The sequence below is a fragment of the Solea solea genome, chromosome 7, assembly GCF_958295425.1.
Source record: "Solea solea chromosome 7, fSolSol10.1, whole genome shotgun sequence".
NCBI lineage: Eukaryota > Metazoa > Chordata > Actinopteri > Pleuronectiformes > Soleidae > Solea > Solea solea.
Genome location: NC_081140.1, coordinates 7,501,096 through 7,522,087, shown reverse-complemented (window position 1 = coordinate 7,522,087; position 20,992 = coordinate 7,501,096). Strand labels below are relative to the sequence as shown.

Genomic DNA, 20,992 nt, shown 5'->3' with positions numbered 1-20,992 from the left:
GATGTGAACAAACAGCTTCCAGCCTGATGAATCCATTCAGACAAAGACAGTGAAACACAGAGAGAGAGGGTGAGAGAGTGAGAGAGAGACAGAGAGAGAGAGGGAGGGAGACAGGGTGGTGGTGGGGCTGCTGCAGGAGGAACTTCAGGGGTCACACACTCAAATTTGAATATAAATGGACACAGATGACCCAGCAGCTTAGTGCAGTGTCTGTGTGTGTCTCCGGCACTGAAAACATGTGCTCGTTTATCCAGACGGTCCATCACTGCCTCAGAGAAGAGTTTGTTTGAAAAAGAACAGGAAGAAGAAGAAGAAGAAGTCAAAACAGACAAGCGATCATAACCAAACATATAAGCAGCAGCTACAGCTCCTAATCGACATTTAAGGGACATTAAAATGTGACCTTGAAGACTTAATTATCATTATGAATGTTTCTGGAGGTCATGTGACAAAAATATGCCACAAATAATAAATATTAAGGACGTATCACTGACTAATGTTCACTGGCAACATTTCTAAACCTAGATCCACCACTTTTACAACAAAAATAACAATTATACAGAAGTTAAAATACTTTAAAATACAACTAAAGATGCTAAAAGGGGAGGGGGGGGTTGATTTATTTTTGAATTTTTTGAATGCTATTTGGAAAAATGTGATACAAGCATCTACAGACGGCCTAAAGAGGTGTTGTTTGTATCATGTTTCCTAAATCTCGTATGCTGCTGAGCTCTTGGCCAGAGATTTCGATTATAATGGATTCTACCTGGTTAAATAAGAATAAAAAATAAGCACATTGCTGATCAGAACCAGATAAAAATCCATGTTAACTGGGAGTAAATGCCGACTGTTTCTGTTACAACAATCCAGGTGTTTGTGAGTCTTTTCATGAGTGAACAATAAGTCTATAAAGAGGAAGTGAGGGTGGAAAGGTTAAAGTTAGACTTTTAAGTGTTTAAATTAAGTCAAGTTTAGCTTGAACTTAAAAGAAAAATGGTCACAGTATTTTAGTCCTGGTTACAACAAAGCTTTCTGCATGTTCCTCCTCTGGCAGAGCAGGTTTTCATCTTCAAACATTTTGCCACTCATCCTTTATCAATTCTACTGAGACGGTACGGTCGAGCTGGGTTCACTATCTTTTACATCCTGTCAGGGTTTAGCTGCTGTTTAGAATTCAACCGTTTAATCTGTGGATCCCCTTTTCTCTGCTTTTTAAGATAACAAAGACGGTTCCGTCCTCACTGGGGTTTGATACCTCTGTGCTTACTTGTCATCCACTCACTCACTCACTCACACACATAAGTCTCTGCCACTGAAGATGGAGAGATGATAAGGTCCACACACCTTTTCAAATGTGTGTGAAACATTACTATCTGAAAGTGCTGCCCGTCTCTGTAGCCTGTCATTGAAGCCAGGCTCCCCATGCTATTTCCTTTTCCACGTGTTTGACTTTTCCCCAGCTCTTATCTCGGTTCGCCAAAGAAATTCAAATCGCCAAATCCCCGACAGTGACGGGCGAATAAGAAAGAGAACATCCTCTTTCTTCCTGGTCAGAGGTCAGGGGCAGATGCACAACACAAGACTGTAGCGGTGAAGTTTAATTGCACTCTTAAGGACTCTTCAGCAGAATGGAAAGTTGAACCCGACACCTCTTCTTAGAGCCGGGTCTCTTTGTAGATTGGACTGTTGTTCTGCTATCATGACAAGCAGATCTGCCTTTAATTAGAGCTGAATAGACCACAAATCACAAGTGAACTGCATGTGTCGGTTGATTGGCAGGCAGGGCATACATAGGTTTCCTCGATTTCCAGTAAATGGATTTTTTTCTCCGTAAAGCCTCAGTTATGTTGTGGACACTGACAGCAGTGGACGCCATAGATGTGTAATTGTTCTCATTGTGCTAGTCAAGGGAAAGCATGCATGCAGCGATCCAATATACACAAATACAAGTCAGTCAGAACCGCTTATGTATGCCCACCAAACACCAAATCTACAAACTTTTCTGGTACACACTCAAATGTGTGTGAAACAGCGATTATGAAGCAGTGAAACTGGGCTCCACACTGCCGCAGCTAGATTATTAGGACCTACACACACATTTCACACTGTCATTAACATCAACTGCCGCACATGATTTGTTTTCTCACACGGAAACCCACTGTTGTCTTGGAAGTGTTTTGATTCATTAACTAGTGCATGAAATTCTGGAAACTTTTGGATGTAAAAGTTTTTGTAACTTAGCAATGCTTATCAAGTTTCTGAGAACAATTTAATCATTTAAAAAGTGCCGGTTAGTAAAAACAAAAAAAGTCAAATATTAGGTCTACCTCTACCTGACGCATGCCCCTTCACAGGAAACTTGATTTATTTCTTTATTACGCTCTAATATAGCATTGACCTCCCTGGTGCACCTCAAAAACATATATTGGGAACCTCTGAGTTCACACTGGGTCATCAAATCAATGTGTGCCACAATAAAAATCCCATGAGAGTATTTACTATAGGAGTGGTTCTCAAACAAGTACCACCTGAAAAAAGATTGAGCTCTCAAAGTGTACAACAAAAAGCACGGATATAGTCTTTATGAATATCACATACAGGAACTAACCTAATCATTTTTTAAGTTGTTTTAGATGTTGTACTGCAGCACTTGACCAAATAACAGGACAATATAACAGGTGTGACAGAATTAGTAGCACACCAACATCAGTCTTGAGTGAAAATGGAACAAATGCAGAAAAGTTCCTCAAAACAGTATATGATTCCTCGCTGAATTGAAAAAAAAAAGAAAGGAGACCAACACGCTGACTATTTTCAGGCTTGTAGTCATCTATATATATATATATATATATATATATATATATATATATATATATATATATATATATATATATATATATATATACCAACTTTGGTCTACATCCTCAACAGAGAAATGACATTCAGTTTGTCAAATATCAATGTTTAAAAGCACCGCCTCAGTTCCATCTGAGCTGAACAGTTCCATTCATATGAATTGATCAGCTTCACCTGCAACCAGGTCAGTTATTGGTCGTGCGCTGCTCACTCTTACGTAGTTGGAACACAGACCTTCATCTCCCGTGACCTTGAATCTCAATGATTTTGCATCTTTTGCTACTTTGCTGTCATTTCTTTCACAACAGGCAGCAGTGGCTCAGGAGGTCGAGCAGAGCTGTCCAACAACCAGACACTTAGCGGTTTAATGTCCCAGTCCACTTGTCGAAGTGTCCTTCGGAAAGATTCTGAACCCCAAATTGCTCCTCGTGACTCAGCGTTAGTGTGTGAGAGCGTTTGTGTGTGCGTGAACGGGTGCATGAGACTCATTGTGCTAAAGCACTTTGAGTGGTAATTCTAAGAGATTACAAAAGTGCCATCAAAATAATAATGAGAGCCGAGATGGGGGGGGGGGGGGGGGGGGTATCAACTCTACACTGCTACACTCATCCATGTGGATCCAGATTTAAATAAAATGCAACATGAGTCTCCAGAGTTTGTGTTTAGAATCTCTAGTCTCTATCTCTCTGAAATAATAGACACCATTTACTGGCCATTACTACAATAATCCAACTTTCTACTAAGTAAAGACTATCTAGCACTAGGGCTGTAGCAGTTATTATTCATACAAATATGAAAAATATTGCACAATTTTAAGCAAATAAGTTGAACAGCTACATTCTGAAAGAGGAGGGGAGCGTATCATCTGCATAGAAAAGGACAATAATGATAAAACAGTGATACAAGGACTGCAAGACACCCTTTCTTGAATTTGCACGGGGTAAAAGAGCAAGAGCATCAAACAAAATATGAGAGTAACACAATCCGCAAGAAAGAAAAAAATAATTATTATTGTATTACTTATGTTTATGAGTCATGCAAGGGTACATCCTAAATGTACACGTCTTTCTTAGGACCAACAATCCTGGCAACCTCTTGCAGGTTTATTTATATGTTGATTTTTTTTTCCTATTTATTTTGTATTTTGTACAGATTACAGTAAATTTTGTATTTCTTCTCTTTTTTTTATTTTACCTTCATAGTTAATGTCATGTAACTTATGTTGTTGAGTGAAGCACACACTTTTTCATTGTACCCTGTGTGCAATGCAAATGATGTCTATTCTATTCTATTCTGTTATATTACGTATTATATTACGTATTATATCACGTTATATTATATAATATTATATTATATTATATTATTTTATATTATGGAGGGTCAAGACGAAACAATATAACAGAGACTTTCAAATGAAACAAAATTCTTGTAGCTTGTCAGCCCGATTTCTGTAAATAGTAGTTGAACTATTTAACTGGGAAATAAATGTAAGTAAAGGTAATGTCCTCGGAAGTCATGGAGACACATTTGTGTGAGTGTGTGTGTGTGTGTGTGTGTGTGTGTGTGTGTGTGTGTGTGTGTGTGTGTGTGTGTGTGTGTGTGTGTGTGCATGTGTGTGTGTGTGTGTCCAGAGGCAGCCAATAGCTAAGTCGGGCACACAGAGGATGTTCAGGATCCAACAATAGGTAATTACCATTATCAGAGGCTGGCAATGCTGGAGTCACATCTTGAGTCCCTGGAGTCTGGTTAGAGCTGCACTCAGGTCTCATCCACACACACACACACACACATACAGACACACTCCCTGTAGTAATTCATCACGCCTGTAGGGATGTAGTACAGCAGCAGCAGACCTTGTGCTGCTTGCAAGGGCAGAGGGATGTAGAACAGAGGGACATGCTGAGGAGAAGTAGAGAGATATCAGGGCTCCACAGCCTTTCAGCATTTGCAATTTAAAGCACAGACATGTGCAAACTAAGCATGTGTGCAGATCAAAATGATTACAGAATTCATCTGACAGTTTTAACCTGATAACATTACAATCCACTGTTGTTTTTACATTTAAACAAAGTAAATCATGCTTCTATCATAACAGTTTTAAAACTTGAATGTATAGCATTTTTAAGTACAAAGGTTTTTTGATGTATATAATTTTATATTATACTAGACTTTTATTTTCACTCATCCGACACAGGGCGAGTCCAGTCCATCACAGGACCACATACAGAGACAAACAACCATTCACTCTCACTCTCACGGTCAATCTAGAGTGTCCAATTTACCTAATCCCCATATTGCATGTTTTTGTACTGTGGGAGGAAACTGGAGAACCCAGAGAACCCCCCCCCCCACACACACACACACACACACACACACACACACACACACACATACAGGTCATGCTGATGTGTCCATGGGCAAGACACTTAATCCAAAGCAATTTTCGGGATAATCAAAGTATTCTGATTCTGATTCTGATAATCCCACGATGCTCCAGCTGTGCCAGCAGCGTGTGAATGTGTATGAAAGATGAGGGACAGGAAGTGTGCTGCACATAGATGCGCTGTATGAAAGTGTGAGTGAATGGGTGTGAATGGCAAAACTGTAGTGTATCATCAGTGGGTCATCAAGACAAGAAAGGCACTATATAAATACAGACCAGTTACCATTTACAAAGGCAAGAGTGCTAACCACTACACCAACCGTGTGGTCCTTGATTCTATTCAGTTTGGACACAAATGAGACATGGCATCCTCCTCATTACATTATCACTGTATCACTGCATCTATGTGCAAGTAAGAAATGACTCTAGATTTCACTAAACTTCACTAAAGTGCTTCAAAAACTCAGACACACACTAAGAATCGTGACATGAAAGGCGACACAGTTTTTGTTTACACACAGCACCTGCTCTCAAATCTTATTGTGCATCCTCCAGTTTTTCCACCCACACACAAATTTCAATATTTACAGCTTTTCAGCACAAGGCACAGAGTTGCATTTCACCCAGGCAGTCCATCAAATCAAACAAAACCCGATTTCTATGGGCCTTGCTGCTCCTAATTAAAATAAAAACAAAGGCAAGTGGTTGACGTTTGGGTATTTTATTTTTTTTTAAAATGGTACCGACCTGGTACTACCAAGTGCTGAATCATCACTGCAGATTCAAATTAAATGAATTGGTGCCATCAGTATGGTCAATGGTCTGTATTTATAAAGCGCTTTTTAAGTCTTGATGTGTTGATGACCACTCAAAGTTGCTTTACTACAGTTTTGCCATTCAATCATTCACTCACACGTTCATACAGCACATGTATATGCAGTGCATTTTCTATCACTCGCTCATCACACCGTCATGCAGAGCCTGCTTGTTGATGCACTCACAGAATACCTACACCTTCAACCATCTCCCTGCTTCACACTCACAAAGAGGAAATGGTTCATCCCGTCCCACTTAACCACATCCAACATGAGAGCCTGCAGGCTGATCAGCCACACAGGCTGGTTACAGAGCTGGTTACAGAGCTGGTTACAGAGCTGGTTACAGAGCTTGTTACAGAGCTGGTTACAGAGCTGGTTACAGAGCTTGTTACAGAGCTGGTTACAGAGCTGGTTACAGAGCTGCAAACAAACACATTCATCGGGAAAACAGAGGCGTGTGTGAGCCGCTTCAAAGTCGAGCTCCGAGTCAGACTGTGCACGAGTCATAGCAGGTCAGAATGTTTCATTCCTCCTCCTCACAGTGCAAATAAAATGGAAATGGAAATGAGACCCTGAGTGAGACTGTGAGAGGGAGGTAGAACTAATCATTACTGTGGACCAGCTCTTGTTATCACTTGCAGACAAATATGAAAAGCTCATTTCTGCCAGGAGGAGAAGTCATCAGGAAACAATGTAATTATCATGGAAAATAATACCTTTAGACTTTACTAAACTTTATATAATGCAAAAACTTTGACAACTAATTGTATGAGAGTTTAAATGTAGTTTTGTCAAGTTTTGATATAGAATTGTTTAATGCTTTTAATGGTTTTTAAATATCTTAATGGACTTAATGTAAAGGTCGTGGCCTCTCATTTGTTCCCAGAGTGGAGACCATGAACTCTGGAGAAGCAGCATTTAGTGTCTATAGCACATACTTTTGGAAAAGCCTACTGATTGAACTGAGAAGAACCTCAACCTCTTAAGCTTAGCAGTCTCTTAATCCATCATAAACTACTTTAAACTACTTGTTTTATCCTATTTTAGTGCTTATTTCATTGCTGGATTTCAATTGATGTGACTATTTGTTAAACACCTCTGCGTTATGAATGTAGACAGTTTTAATTCAGGGTCTGGCCAGTCACAGAATAAGTAGAGACACTATTAGAAATCTGACAAGACAATACCACAGGAGATTTAGGTTTAACTGGTGATAATTACAAAGCTTAAATTTGCCAGCATATGTGACACTAAGCTGACGGGATACGAGTTCCACATTCATTAAATCGTTATATATATATATATATATATATATATATACACACACACATATACATATATATACATATATATACACATGACTAAGTCATGACTAAGACATGGCTGCCGTGAGACCAAGACCAAGCAAAAGTGTGTTGGACGGCTTTATATCAGCATATGTATATATCATAATTAAATGTGCAGGAAGTTTAAACTGTGTTCAAATGTGTACATCACCCAACACATGAACACTTGACACACATGAAACCTTGATGTGGAGGTTTCATTCTGGAGTGATCACCAGATAAATGTTTGAGGTTACTGTAACCTTTCCCTTAAAGCTCTGACCACAAATTAGAATTCAAATCAGGTCATCCTTCAGTCTGAGTGGACAACTGTGCCAGATTTGAAGAGATTCCCTAAAGAGTGTGGAGGGCCTAAAGCTACAGACCCAGCAAAAAGCCACAAAGCTTTGAATATAATTAAACCCAAAAAAAGAAGTGTGATGGGACTGTGAGAGCGTTTGAAGCTGAGAGAGGACGAAGAGGAGCAGGTTCAGCGAGAAACACAGAGATGAGGACGGCAGAATCCCAACAACCCTCATAGGCCACTGAGTAATCGTGGCCATTGGACTTGAAGCACAGACCTTTTTACTTCCATTACTGCAAGTGCAATGATGGATGTGAGCTTCTGTGTGTGTGTGTTTGTGCGCCTGTGTGTTCTATCCATCTTACTTGCACTAATGCCTGTTTGTCATAATTTGCTTTGTGCTCATCTGCAACATAGAGTGAAGACGTGTGCATTCTGAGTGCATTTGCTTCCTGTTCACACATCCACCCCATAAGCACCTTGTGACGACTTAAGTGCTGCCAGAGTGAGTTTTGACTGTTGGGTGTTGATGACCGGTCAAGCTTGTGCAAAGTCGTATTCAAACTGTGGACAGTTCTCTATGTTAGGGTTGATTACCTACGTTAAAGTTGGATATAAACAATTCTGCTGGCAACACTGACTCAAGTGACTCAATTTAGTGACTCAGAGGGAGCAGAATCATAAAAAGGCACCGGTTATTACAGCTCTAGTAACTGCACATGAGAAAATGAGAAATGTTTAATAAAACAAAGAGGAAAAAACAGCATGGGGGTGTCTTGGTTTTTCCAGGGAAGAGCAATGAATGTTTTAGATCCATTTCCAGGGTGATAAAATCTATCTTTAATCTGTTTGTCAGCGAAGAGGAATGCAGGAATCCTCCAGGACTGAGCATCACTATCTCTCTCTCGCTGAAGTAACAAATGCACATTACATTCATTTCACATTCGCGGTCCAAGGTTGAAATGAAACTAGCCTTTTGTCTGCTTAATATTGCAGTGCACACCAACCAACGCAGCCACCTGGCTCCAGACATCAGAGTGAGTGAGAGGATAAGAGCACAACTGTTAGCAGCTCCCTGTATTTCCCACGCACACACACACACACAGTGAAAATGAGCTGACTAAGTCATTTGTTAAGGTTTGGTCTGAGCATGTCATAAGTTGCCCTCAGGGCACACACACACACACACACACACACACGGTCAACCTATATGAAGACAAATCAAATATTTTGTTCAGTTTTGATCAAGTCAAGACAAAGGAAGTGACACAGTTATTATTTGGGCTCTTAGATGAAATACATTCCACAGTGAAGCTCATCAAACGCTCCCTTAACGAGCTATCGATCCCACCCGCCCCCCCAAACGCCACCGTGCTCCGCTTCTAACGGCACAATTCTCCAATTTCCTGGCAGCCAAGGTCTCTTTTTCTTAACAACGACATCTATCAAAGACAAGAAGGGGCCTGGCCACTGCAGGGGCCGGGGGCCAATTGGTGAGCACCTTCAGCAACAACGCAGAAAATGATTGAGAGGTTATCTCTGACAAGCAGCTTTGCTCGGCAAAGAAAAGGAGTGTCTGTACATGAGCAGAGACACAACAACCACAAGGTCTCTTTTTCTTTCCCACTGGTTGCACTAAGTGCAGACAGCCATGACATTAATCTGATGTCAGAGCTCATAATTGATTATCCTTGTTTGATTACGAGGAAATGCGTTGTTTTATGTGCATTTTAATTTCAACCCAGTGTGCGAGGAGTTCACTGCATTTCATTAACTGGGAACATCACATCATTATTATTATTATTATTATTATTATTATTATTATTATTATTACACATTATGTTAACCAGACCAGAGAAAGAGAGAATTTGATGTGATGTGGACTCAACTGACTGAGTGTCTCTATAAAACGTGAGAAATGATTATAATATTACAAATAACCCTTACCTAAGTATTAATTTGTCTTTATGGTATCTGCTCTATCCATAGCTTCAATTGGTCATGTAGCTGTAATTAAAAGTGATAAAAAAACTCAATCTGCACAGATTAAGAAGATAAGAAAAACAGTGAGAGGATTTGGTCTAAAAATATAAAACTAAAACTGTGGCAGGACTGAGTGGCTGGCTCTCTCCATCTCACACACAAAATATGGTTGCATATGGACCAAGATGTTCAGCATCATTTGTGTACCTGCCTCTTTCTTCTCAGCTCTCCTCTCTACATTTCTGTGCATCTCAATGAGCGGCTGATGAGAGTCTCTCTTAGATAGCAAATGATGCGACAGGACGACTCAACTCCGCCGAGAGGTAGCTGTTCCTTCTGGACTTTTCCTTTTTTTTTTTTTTTACGGCCCTATCAGCATACTTTGGTATGGAGTATAGCACATCACTGTGCAGCCAGGCTTTTTTTTTTAAATACCGGAATGCATTTCTCCCAAAGCATAGGAGAGAGGCAGAGGCTTATGTTCACGACAGGAAAAAAACAACAAAAATGCAGCTGAGATCTGGATGAAAGAGCCAAACTGCGGCTGTTCCACGGCGACATTTCACACCAACAGATGTAATATGGAATGAAAAAATATGTATGTTCATTCATTCTGAAACTAAAATGAAAGGGAAATCAACACTTTTAATACACAACACTGTTGTCATTGATGCCCAAACTGTGTAATAGTCGGCCAAGATGCCATTGATGTAAATGGGTCTGTTAAAATGTCATTGTAAAATGAACCAGACAGTGTATTCACTCTAAAAGAAGAATGAATTATAGCATGGTATAGTGTGGTAACACGTCAGTGTCTGTTTGTCACAGACACTGACATTTCATTGCTCCGACTAGTCGCTGATGGGTTTCAGACCCTTTCACAAATATAAAACGCTTTTCACTGCTTGCAAAGACAGGCTCTGAAAGATGATGAATTCAATCGCTCATATTATCTGACATTTTATTCACAAACCAAACTATAACCCACACACTTACTTTATTTAAAGGTACACCTGTCTAAATGCATGCTGGGGCAAATATCTAATCAGCCAATCAGGAGGCAGCAACTAGGCGCTAGACCTGTTTGAGACGACCTGTTCAAATTCAAACCAAAGCATCAGAATGGGAAACAATGGTGATTTGTGTGAATGGTAAACTGGATTTTTTCATACAGAAACATCTCAAACAACGGTTTACAGAGAACAGTCTGTCCATTAAGCAGCAGCTCTAATAACAGCAGCTCAAATAAACCTGTTACGCCAAAGGTGCGCAGAAGAACATCCAACATAATAATATAGAATAATCTGTCGATTAACCAAGTTTCACCTACACTATCCCGGGGAAGAATGACGTATTTCCATACAAGCTTGGCCGTCCTCACTATGTGACAGTGTTTGAAATTCTGATTCATTCCAACAGTTTTCATACTCAGTATTCACCCCTGAAGTTTAAGTCATGCTCTCTGAATACGAACAAGTGCAAGGGTGCTGGAGGTGTCAATGTAGTCATCTGTCTAGTGGAGACGACGTGGGCCCGTGGGTAGAAGGTGACGCGGTGGAGCAGCGTTTCGACTGACCGTAGATGTGTGGCCGGTGCGTCAGACAACAAACCCCCCCCCCACCCCCCCTGCCCCCAACACACGGGATCAATGGCCATCTTCTGTGGCGGCACTGAGTGTCAGGCACACATGGTCAGGCATGAAGGAACATGCGAGGGCACTCGAGACAGCTGTGTCTGTGGATACACGGCAACATGCTGCAGTCTGTCGCTGGTGTCTGACGTTACTGGACAGGAACCTGACGGTGCTGCTCCAACTGTGATAGAATTTGGAAAGTGTGGCGCAAATGATGCGGAAAGTAACAAAAGTTAAGACAAACATCACGTTACGTCAACGCATATGGGCACTTGACAGCGTGACCTGCCCACTTCTCGTTGCACTGTGTGGAAGCGTGGTGCCTCCTGCTCACATTCCTGCATGTTCATGACTTGGACCGGGATTTTCAGCCCAATTAAACACACCTCCAGGCCAGTTACACAATCCCTTAACTGCCCTCTTGTTGTATACACATGCACGCTGAGCTAGCATAACAGGAGCAGTGCCTACTGTTCACATCCTTCATAGAGAAAGTGGTGGAGATGTGCAGACAGACCTGCCTGACAAAACAGGGGTGGAGGCGTCGCCTGCCTAACACACGCCTTCTTAAATCATGATTCTACACTTTTACTAATAGAAGTACAATTATTCACCTGTAATGACTTGTGCCAGCAATCACCACGGCTTCAGGGGAGGAGAAATGTTTAATTGATGTTTTCTGCACACACTGGCAAGACTGTCATTTCTCTTCCTGTGCATGTGGATGTAAGAAGAAACTCCTGGCACTGTGTCAGCTAAATGTGACCAAAATGAACAGCGGTGGACCTGATTTAACATGACAAAGAGCTCACAGTGAATTATTCTGCAGGCTGATTAGACAGCTGTCAAAGGAGAGCGAGTCCTTTTGTCGGTGCACTAATTAATTCAGAGCTTCATTTCCAGGTTTGGCTCGTGAGTCCTGGTGCCGGACTGGAAAGGGACTTAGCAGACTGCATGGACAGCTGGGTACTAACTAAATACAGTTTTGGCTCAGAATCACCTACATCAACAAGGGAGGCAGTGAACACAGTTTCATGTCACAGCTTCAGCTTCTGGAGGTACAAATCTAACTTGAGTCAGTAACCGCTGACACACACACACACACACATATGCATTGGAACCGACGTGCTTCCCATTCACTTTGAACGCTGCAGCGTCAAGCGTCGGTGAACTGATTGTGGGTCCGTCGCTGTACTTTGCTCACATTGTGTGCAGCGGAATTCGAGAAGTTTTCGAGTATCCACGTGACAGCCAATCAAAACATGAACGCTAGCCAATCCAATCACGTTCATGCCTCCTGTCATTACCCCCATTTGGAGTCATACTTCGCAGATGCACGGAACAAATCGGGTTTCCAGTAACAGCTTCGGCAGTAATTACAATTCTAATCGTTATTCTACATGGCTGAAACAGAGCTCTCGGGCCAAGGTCGGCCTGCTTTTTGTCGGACGACGATCACATCACATCACTATCACTTTAGGAATGTTACTACATCATTGGCCACATGACATGCACTGATCTGCTAACATGCAACAGCCGCCAAGCAACAGTAGTGACACCATGTGTGTGTGTGAACGCAGTGTAATTGAAATAATGTTGGACTATGACGATGACACTAACCAATCATCTGCTTGAAAACCATCTAGCAGCCATGTTGCTGCAGTGCAAGTGCACAGACGAGGTTCACAGGATGAACGATGGACTTGGAACTAAACCACAGATTAGGAAATCAAGCTAAAACCCGGGATTAAATAAATATATCTGTTTAAGTGCTGAGGTGGGAGGAGCCATAGACAGAACTGAAGGCAGCAAGATCAATAGCATGACTTGTACACAATAGAGGACATCCTGTAGCTTGTGATTTTCCTGCTCCGTTTGTGGCTCTTTGTCACAACGAGACGTCAAACTTCCTATGAGAATAGACAGTGGACACTGAAGAAGCATCGGTCCCAAGGGAGTGACACTTTTCTGTCGCCCAATCGACTGACTGTCGTGGGTCTAGCTCCACCATACCATTATTCTGGTAGCCCAAGGGAAGGAGACCGCAAAACTGAGTTATTTTGGTACTATTCCATATAAGAATGCAAAAGAATATGTACCGTACTGATCTTAACAACTCGGTGGAAACACAGCTAAAGAGATTGATGTGGTGCAACCTTGTGCAAGCATAGTAAAAGAGTAGCCTCTGGAAACAAGGCAATTATACATCTTATTTGGGGCAAAGTCACTGATCTTTTTAAGTTTTTTTTAATCAAATTTGACTGATGATTCCATATAAGTTTATTTTATGTGCAAGCTACCATTAACAGTGGAGTTGTGGCTCTCTCCCCCATTCATTCAGATAAGCGTCTGCTCTCTAACGCTTGAAACAGCTGCCCAGAGATGTTAACCAAAATGACAGCTGAGTTGCTAGACTTTCCTACGAGGGGATGGTGAGACATGACGGTATGTCGCGAGTGAACGGGGACGACCCAGCACATGAAGTGTGGAGCTCATGGACTCACCCGACAGTGTGCGGTGACATGACTTCTCAGTCAGTGCTGTGGGAGATGGATTTGTGTGTCGCTCACGCCGTTATCTGTTCACACTTGGGGTTGGCAAACAGCTGAACCTGTAGCAAACATGAAAGTGAAAATGAAGTGATAGAAAATGAGAAGTCACATTAAAAGTCTTGTGCAAGCTGAGTTCACAACATCTGCCACCGTGCATCAGCTCTGATTAGTATGTGCACAAACAGGACTGAAGAAAAGGGCTGACTTGGATTTTATAACCAGTCTAATAGTTTGGTTGTATTAGAACATTTACATTTACTATGCACTGCATGTATTATAATGATTATAAATGTGTTTTTGTCAGCTATGTAGACTGAACATTTTTCTTTTCTCATTTAGTCTCCAACATAAGGTATCTTTCTTATTCTTCCTTACTTAATCAGCACATTAATTGATGATGTTAATATCAATTGTAGAGGTATAAACATCCTGAACCCTGAAAACCACATCCACACTCAAATATCACAACACGGGAAATCAAGAAAATGATTTAACGCTGAAGATTCACCATCATTTAACGATGTGAAGTGACACAGCACGGTGCAATTCTCCAACAAAGAAAAGCAAAATGTAGATTTTTATCTGTCTTCATGCAACACGCTGTCGACTGAGGCCACATGTCGACAGCGTGTTCAGAGCAGCGAGCAGAGGGACGGGGACGGGGTCACGGCGAGAGCAACCAGTCGCACACAAGACAGCAAAACATGGACTGTACACAATTGGAAATGACAAAGATAGACAACACTGCCACCAGCCCCATTCAAAAGCATTCCAGCAGCGGCTACAAACAATAGCAGACCCGGTCTCACACACACACACAAATGAATCACAATCTGTGAGGACGTAGCACAAGCACACAAGCACCCCCCCCCCCCCCCCCCAAAGCCAAAAAGAAGAAGGGGTACCAAAGAAATCCCCCAACTCTCTCCCTCTCTGTCTTTCTCTCGTACACACACAGAGTGAAGGAGGATAGGGGGGCTGCAGAGTGCTGGCATTTGGCACGAACAGACGTTCACAAAGCCCTCGGGAACCCAGAGATGAAGGAAAAGTGAGGGGGAGGGTGGAGGAGGACGAGGAGGGGTTGCAGTGATGCCATTTCCAAGCAGGCAGCCTGTGGAGCAAGGCACTCAGGGAGAAGGAGAACAAAAACGAACAGAGGGAGGGCCTCCCTCCACCCCCGCCCCCCCACTCACCCACCCTTTTTTTTTCCCTTCTCCATGTGGAGGTCACTGTGCTCAGGAGGTCAGCCTCTGCAGGCAGGAGCAGCTCCTCTGCAAAATCTCATGCACACTTTATCTGCAGTGATGCAGTCGGAATTCAGATACAGCTCCGTGCACCGGCAGGAAGGCGAAGCCTCACTGTACCACGGTAACCTCTACCACACACACACACACACACACACACACACACACACAGGCGAGGAGATGCAACAACAGAGTCGCTTCAGCCCCAGGTCCAACAGTGGATTCTCGCGTATTGCAGCCACATATCAGTAGATTAGTTACATGTGGAAATGTGAGTTAAAGCCCCCACAGGCATCGACGTGTTTGTCAAAATGATGCAGCCATGAAAACAACATTGTAAAAGCCTCGGGTGGAATAAGTAGCTGTGATATTAGAGAAGAACCAGTAACAAGCAAACAAGTCCAACATTTTGGTAGATAGGATTTCCTGCCAGATTAGAGGTAATCTGTGTTTGTTGTGGGGCTGCAACTACAGATTCTTGTAAAAATCAGTCTGTCAATTTCAGTCGATTATTTCCTTGATTAAACAATTCAACGTTTGGTCCATAAAATGTCAGAGCAATGTCAAAATGAAATGGAAAATATCAACCAGTGTCCTCAAATGTTTCAACCAAAACTTAAATTAAAAACAGTGTACTGTTAAAGAGGGCCAATGGAATCATAAAAAAAGAAATCTAATTTAGCAAAATCTTATTTTACAAAAAAAAAACACTGATTAACTGATTATCAAAAAATGGGATTATTAGTTGATTCATTGTTGCAGGTCTAGTGTGTTTTTAATGGCTAATGCACTGCATTTACATGATGCTTCTCACAACTGTTTCATCCGTGAGCCTCTACACACTTTTATTTTCCATCATTCACACACAAGCCAGGAGCAATCTAGGGTTCAGATTAGAGTAGCTGGTGATCGAACTATTGACCTTCTGGGTAAAAGACAACCTGTTTTACCGATTTAGCCGCCTCCCCCCACCCCCAGCATTGCAAAGGAAGGGTAAGCTTAGTTCCATTAAGGGGAGGAGAAATGATCCAACAAAAACAACTCCTGTAAAGCTCATTAATAAATCAGAAGCTTTTTGCTCGTTAGAGATGCTAATCCTACATTTGTGCAATGTCAGCGGAGAAGCACTGACAGGAAAAACCTCCATCTTGGTAACCTTTCCCATATCAGTCCTAAATGGTTCACTCCAAGACCGGACATGTAGGCACTCCATACAAGAAGAGATTCAGGTTATTAGGCTGAACTTATCTCTATAAAACTGCTTTTTTTTGCAGAATCTTGAGGCAGAATCAGGGCCGTAAGTCCCCCGGTTTCTGTTTCTAGCTCACGTTTGAGCCAACTTTGGCTGCCCGCAGGTAAACAGTCTGTGTGGGAGACCGGGAACACAAGGGGCAGAACAGACGGACGGAAATGCATCGACTATCGGCTTTTTAATCGATCTGCACTCGTTATGCAGATAGCTGTTTATAGAGATCAAAACGTGCCAGTTGTGGAAACACAAAAAGAATGTCTCTCAAATGCGTCTACATTCTTGCATCTCACGTTACTCTTTGGACCGTAAACAGTAAGCGGAACGGAAAACAAAAGTCTTGGCTCAGATATCCGCTTTCTTCCCTGGAAGCTCCGAAAAAAAGCCCACAGAGCCGATGGTTTCTGAGATTAGCGGCGAACAACAGCGCGTTTCCAAATTGCAATAACAATCTAAAACAAACAGCACAACACACGACATTTAAATGGTTGTTAAACATTCACTTTGGTGTTTTTGTCCTTGTCCCAACTCTCCAATGAAGCTATTCAAATCCTAAACAACAAAATGATGTGTTCTCACAAGTGAAATGCTCTAAGTTCATTTTCAAATCCAATAGTCTGACATTAAATCGGAAAGAGTTTGGGAGGTGCGTTCATTTAGAGGACAAGCTTCGAGGAAAACACAGTTGTTACTCTGCAAATGAGATTTCTTTGGTGTCTCTCCAATAACAACTGACTGCAGGTCTAACATTATCGTCACTGTAGCTACAACTAACAGCAGCAGGAAGAGCCAATGCTGCTGGTCACAGTAAATCACATTAACACGGCAGTGTACTGGCTTAGCTCCAATGAGCCTGTGTGAAACAGGTGAAGGGGATGGGTGTGAGGAAGGAGGTGCGGGGGAAAGAAAGGTGAGGAGGAGGACGGAGAGAAGGCGGTGTTAGAAAAAGAGGCGAGGAGGAGGAGGAGGAGATGGAACACGCAGGCCGGCACAGCAAGTGAACAGACAGCTGTGTGTGGCTGCTTGGCTGCCTGCCTGCTGAAAGGTGAGAGGAAGCATTGACACACACACCCTCCACACACGCACAAGCAGGTGTGCATGTGGTAAACAGGTAGACACAGACAGACCACAGACCAGATGTGCCCATCAGTCTCATGTGAAATCACGGTCTCCTCCGTCCTGATGCTTTTTACAGAAACCTCCCTATAAAATGACAGTTTGTGTAGCTCCACCCTCCACTGACTGCTGCTAACCTTCACTCACACACTCAGGCTGGCACAGCCATTCTAGTCAGGACACTGCATTGACGTCCATTCAATAAGGACAGCCTGACAAAAGTAGAGGTCAACCAATATGGGTTTTTCAATCAGAGCAGCTGGTATATGGTCGATATATCCTTCATGCCATTTTTGCTTTTTACCTTTTTTTTTCCTCCATTTTATCAAACCTAACAGTTTAATATTAATAATAATAATAAGAGATGGTGCACAAATATCACTGTGCAATTTGGTTAAAATGTCTGATTGGGATATTGCTGATATATATAAGGCGACTGCAATGACTGTGTTCTGATGCAATAGAACAATTTTGTCCAAAATTGAAATGTTGATGTGAAAACAAATTCATTGTTTAGCCTTACACACAGAACTGCTTCAGTTAAACCAACATTCATTGAACAGCAATAAAGGTGTGTCTCTCCAGACACCAATTCCTTCAAAATAAAGCCCCATCCCTTACATCAGAGGTCTCAAACCTGCAGCCTGTGAGCCACATGCAGCCCTGCCAATTAATTCCATGCAGCCCGCCACTCGATATCAAGGTATAATGAGTAATTTGGGTATGTTTTTTTTAATGAATATATTCATGCTGCATCATAAATATGTTAATATTGTGAAATATTTATCATGCCATTGCAAAACAAACACTTTTATTTTGAAAACCAAGCAGAAATATGGTCAGGGATGGATATCGTTATTGTGATATCATGATGGAAGCTCTTTTTTGTAAGAATTAGGATTTTTTTTTCACTTGACTGGCCCCTGACTGACGCTCAGTGGCCCCCAGGTAATTTGAGTTCAAGACCCCTGGCTTACATTAACTAGAACCAGTTAACCAGTGCCTCAAAATTGAGGTTGTGTCTCACTAGGACCAGGCTTTGGCCCCCAAGGGGAACAACGGTTCTGACAAGGTCAGTGTTTATGGCAGAGAGGGTTCTGTCAAGGTAACACAATACCGGCTGCACATGCAGACACACACAGAAGCAACAACTGGAGCTGGTCTGAAGTGTCCCGTGGGCATTCAGTGAAAACAAGTGTGCATGTTAAGCAGCTCTCTCGCTCTCGTGTGTATGTATGTGTGTGTGTGTGTGTGTGTGTGCACATGCACCTCTGCTGCCATCATGTTTCCTTCACTGGACAAAAAAAGAATCCAAGCATTTCCTCGTGTCCCCGGGCTTCCAGCTCATGCACACTCATTACTATTCCTTCTTTTGACTTGCATTGCAGTGCAGCTGCTGGATGTGCCTCACACAGCAGCACTGACTGTATAATAGGCTGCAGGTAGTTGATGTAAAGGCGCGGGTGCACGGCCTGGATTTACTGGGCTTTTTTTTTATTATTTCTCTCCTGACAGATTGTGAAGTTGGAGCTTCTGACGCCTGATCGATAACAGATATGCACCTGCCTCGGTGCAGGATTCATTAGTATTAGGGCTTACATGCAGCAAAAAGCGCTTCGATTCATTCACATTTGACTTCAGATCACCACATTGTGTTTGAATCACGCAGGCTGAAAGACAAGGGGGAAGCAATGATAACTACACACCATCAGGTCCGGATGGCTGCAGCAGGACCGGACTATCATGTCTCTGTGTGTGCGTGCGTGTTTGTGTCCCATGCATCTGAGGCTGGAGCCCCGCAGTACACACACACACACACACACACACAAGCGTTTTCCCTCCACACACACTCTCGTCCTCCACAGATGCAGAAACCGGTTTAAATCAAAGCAGCTGCTCCAGCCTCAGGTCACACACCTTGTCCCATTGAAGAAAAAGAAAGAAAGAAAGAAAAACGAGAACCACCATCACCGATTGTGGAAACCCGCGTCGCACCCGCACGTTTTCCCCCCCGCACACCTCTTCTTAACTTTGCCACCACCATCACCATCTCCCACCCACCCCGCGTCTCAGCTGAGGACTCACCCGGCCATGCTGCTGAATATCCCGGTGAAGGAGTGCGTCCTGCTCGGTACCATCCACAGCTGTAGAGCCGCTCCGACACTCAACTGTTCACTGACCGTCCGCTGTGCTGCTACTACACTGCTGCTACTGCTGCTGCTGCTGTTGCTGCTACTGGTGCTGCTGCTGCTAGAGGTGCTGCGCGCTCACGACGGGACAGGGTCGCGCGCAAGCAGTGCGCGGGCACAGCGCAGCCTGCCGGAGACCGCACAGATTGGATTTCTCGCCCCGCATTTGTGTAACGGGCCATGCTAATGTAATTAAAATGTTCATTCATCACTTTAATTGATATTAAACAAATATAACCTGCAGTTATTCGCAGAGCCATGGGATGAGTGGTTGATGCACTAACACATGTGGAAAACACCTACATATCACATCAAATCTAATAAAAAAATAATAATAAATAAATAAAATAATATGAATATAAACTTTTTTATATATAAAAAATGTTTTATTTGACCATATAATTGAAAGGCTAAAGTACAGGCTATAAGGCTCAACCATTTGGGGAAAATATGTAATTGTGATTTTTGTGATTTCATTAGCAACGCATCGTTTTTTGAAGTCAAGATTCAGTTTAATATTCACTGTAAAGTAAAAATGAGTGTGCACAAAACACCACCAACGTCATTAAGTCATCTGTGTTTTATTGCGAGGATGAGAAATTAAAGATAGGATTTGTTTCCCCATTTACGAGTTAGTTTTTAATATGCACAGAAGACAGATCAATCAAAAAAAGAAGAAGGAATAAAAGAATTACAGTCTTTGCAATTTGCTAACTGTGCTGTTTCAAACTGCAATTACAATCTGAAAACGATTAATAGTTCAGCCCCGACAGGCTGGCAATAAAAGAACCTAAATGTGGCACAGCACTGAATATCGTTTTGTGTTTATGAATGACTTTCAGTCAAAATCAGCAGCCACACAGAAACAGCATGATACATGATGACTGCTATTATAAAGTAACTTCTTACTTACATTAAAGCATCAAAAAGGAACAAAGAGTATGTCTGCGTTACCAAAAAGGTGCAAACGCTTATACAAACCATGTTAATACCAAAAAGTGTACCGTTAATGAGGTAAATGATGTCAAATCTCACTGGTTGGCATAATCCTGTTACTGTTTACTTCCCACTCAAGTGATAGTTCATGTTTTTGTGTGGTTGAATGATTCTGTATGCAGTTTATTCGTGTAAAAAACACACATTTTTAAAGGTTTAAAGAGTGACCTCTGTGCCATTGAAACGCTGCTGAACTGTAAACAAGTGGCATCATTTGAGTTCCAGCTGAAGAAAAGATAAAGGTTAAAGGGGCAGTGATGCAACATCAACAAATGCCAAGCGCCGGCAAATACCAAAAAAGAAACTTGGGAGATTTAATAATGGTAATGTGTGAGAAACAACCC

General features: G+C 42.2%; 1 protein-coding gene across 7 annotated transcripts in view; it reads right to left on the bottom strand.

The window, feature by feature from the left end:
* fat3a (FAT atypical cadherin 3a) overlaps positions 1–19,967 on the bottom strand; it is a 159,797-nt gene extending 139,830 nt beyond the window's left edge. For 3 of the 7 annotated variants that reach the window (XM_058634777.1, XM_058634781.1, XM_058634785.1), the window contains exons 1-2: positions 19,549–19,966; positions 13,807–13,913 (exon numbers count right to left, since the gene is read on the bottom strand). The gene's annotated coding sequence lies outside the window, so the exon portion shown is untranslated. Of the gene's footprint in view, positions 1–13,806; positions 13,914–19,548 lie in introns of all 7 variants that reach the window. The other 4 variants (XM_058634782.1, XM_058634783.1, XM_058634784.1 and 1 more) reach the window with 3 other exon arrangements.
* Positions 19,968–20,992: the final 1,025 nt, after the last annotated feature.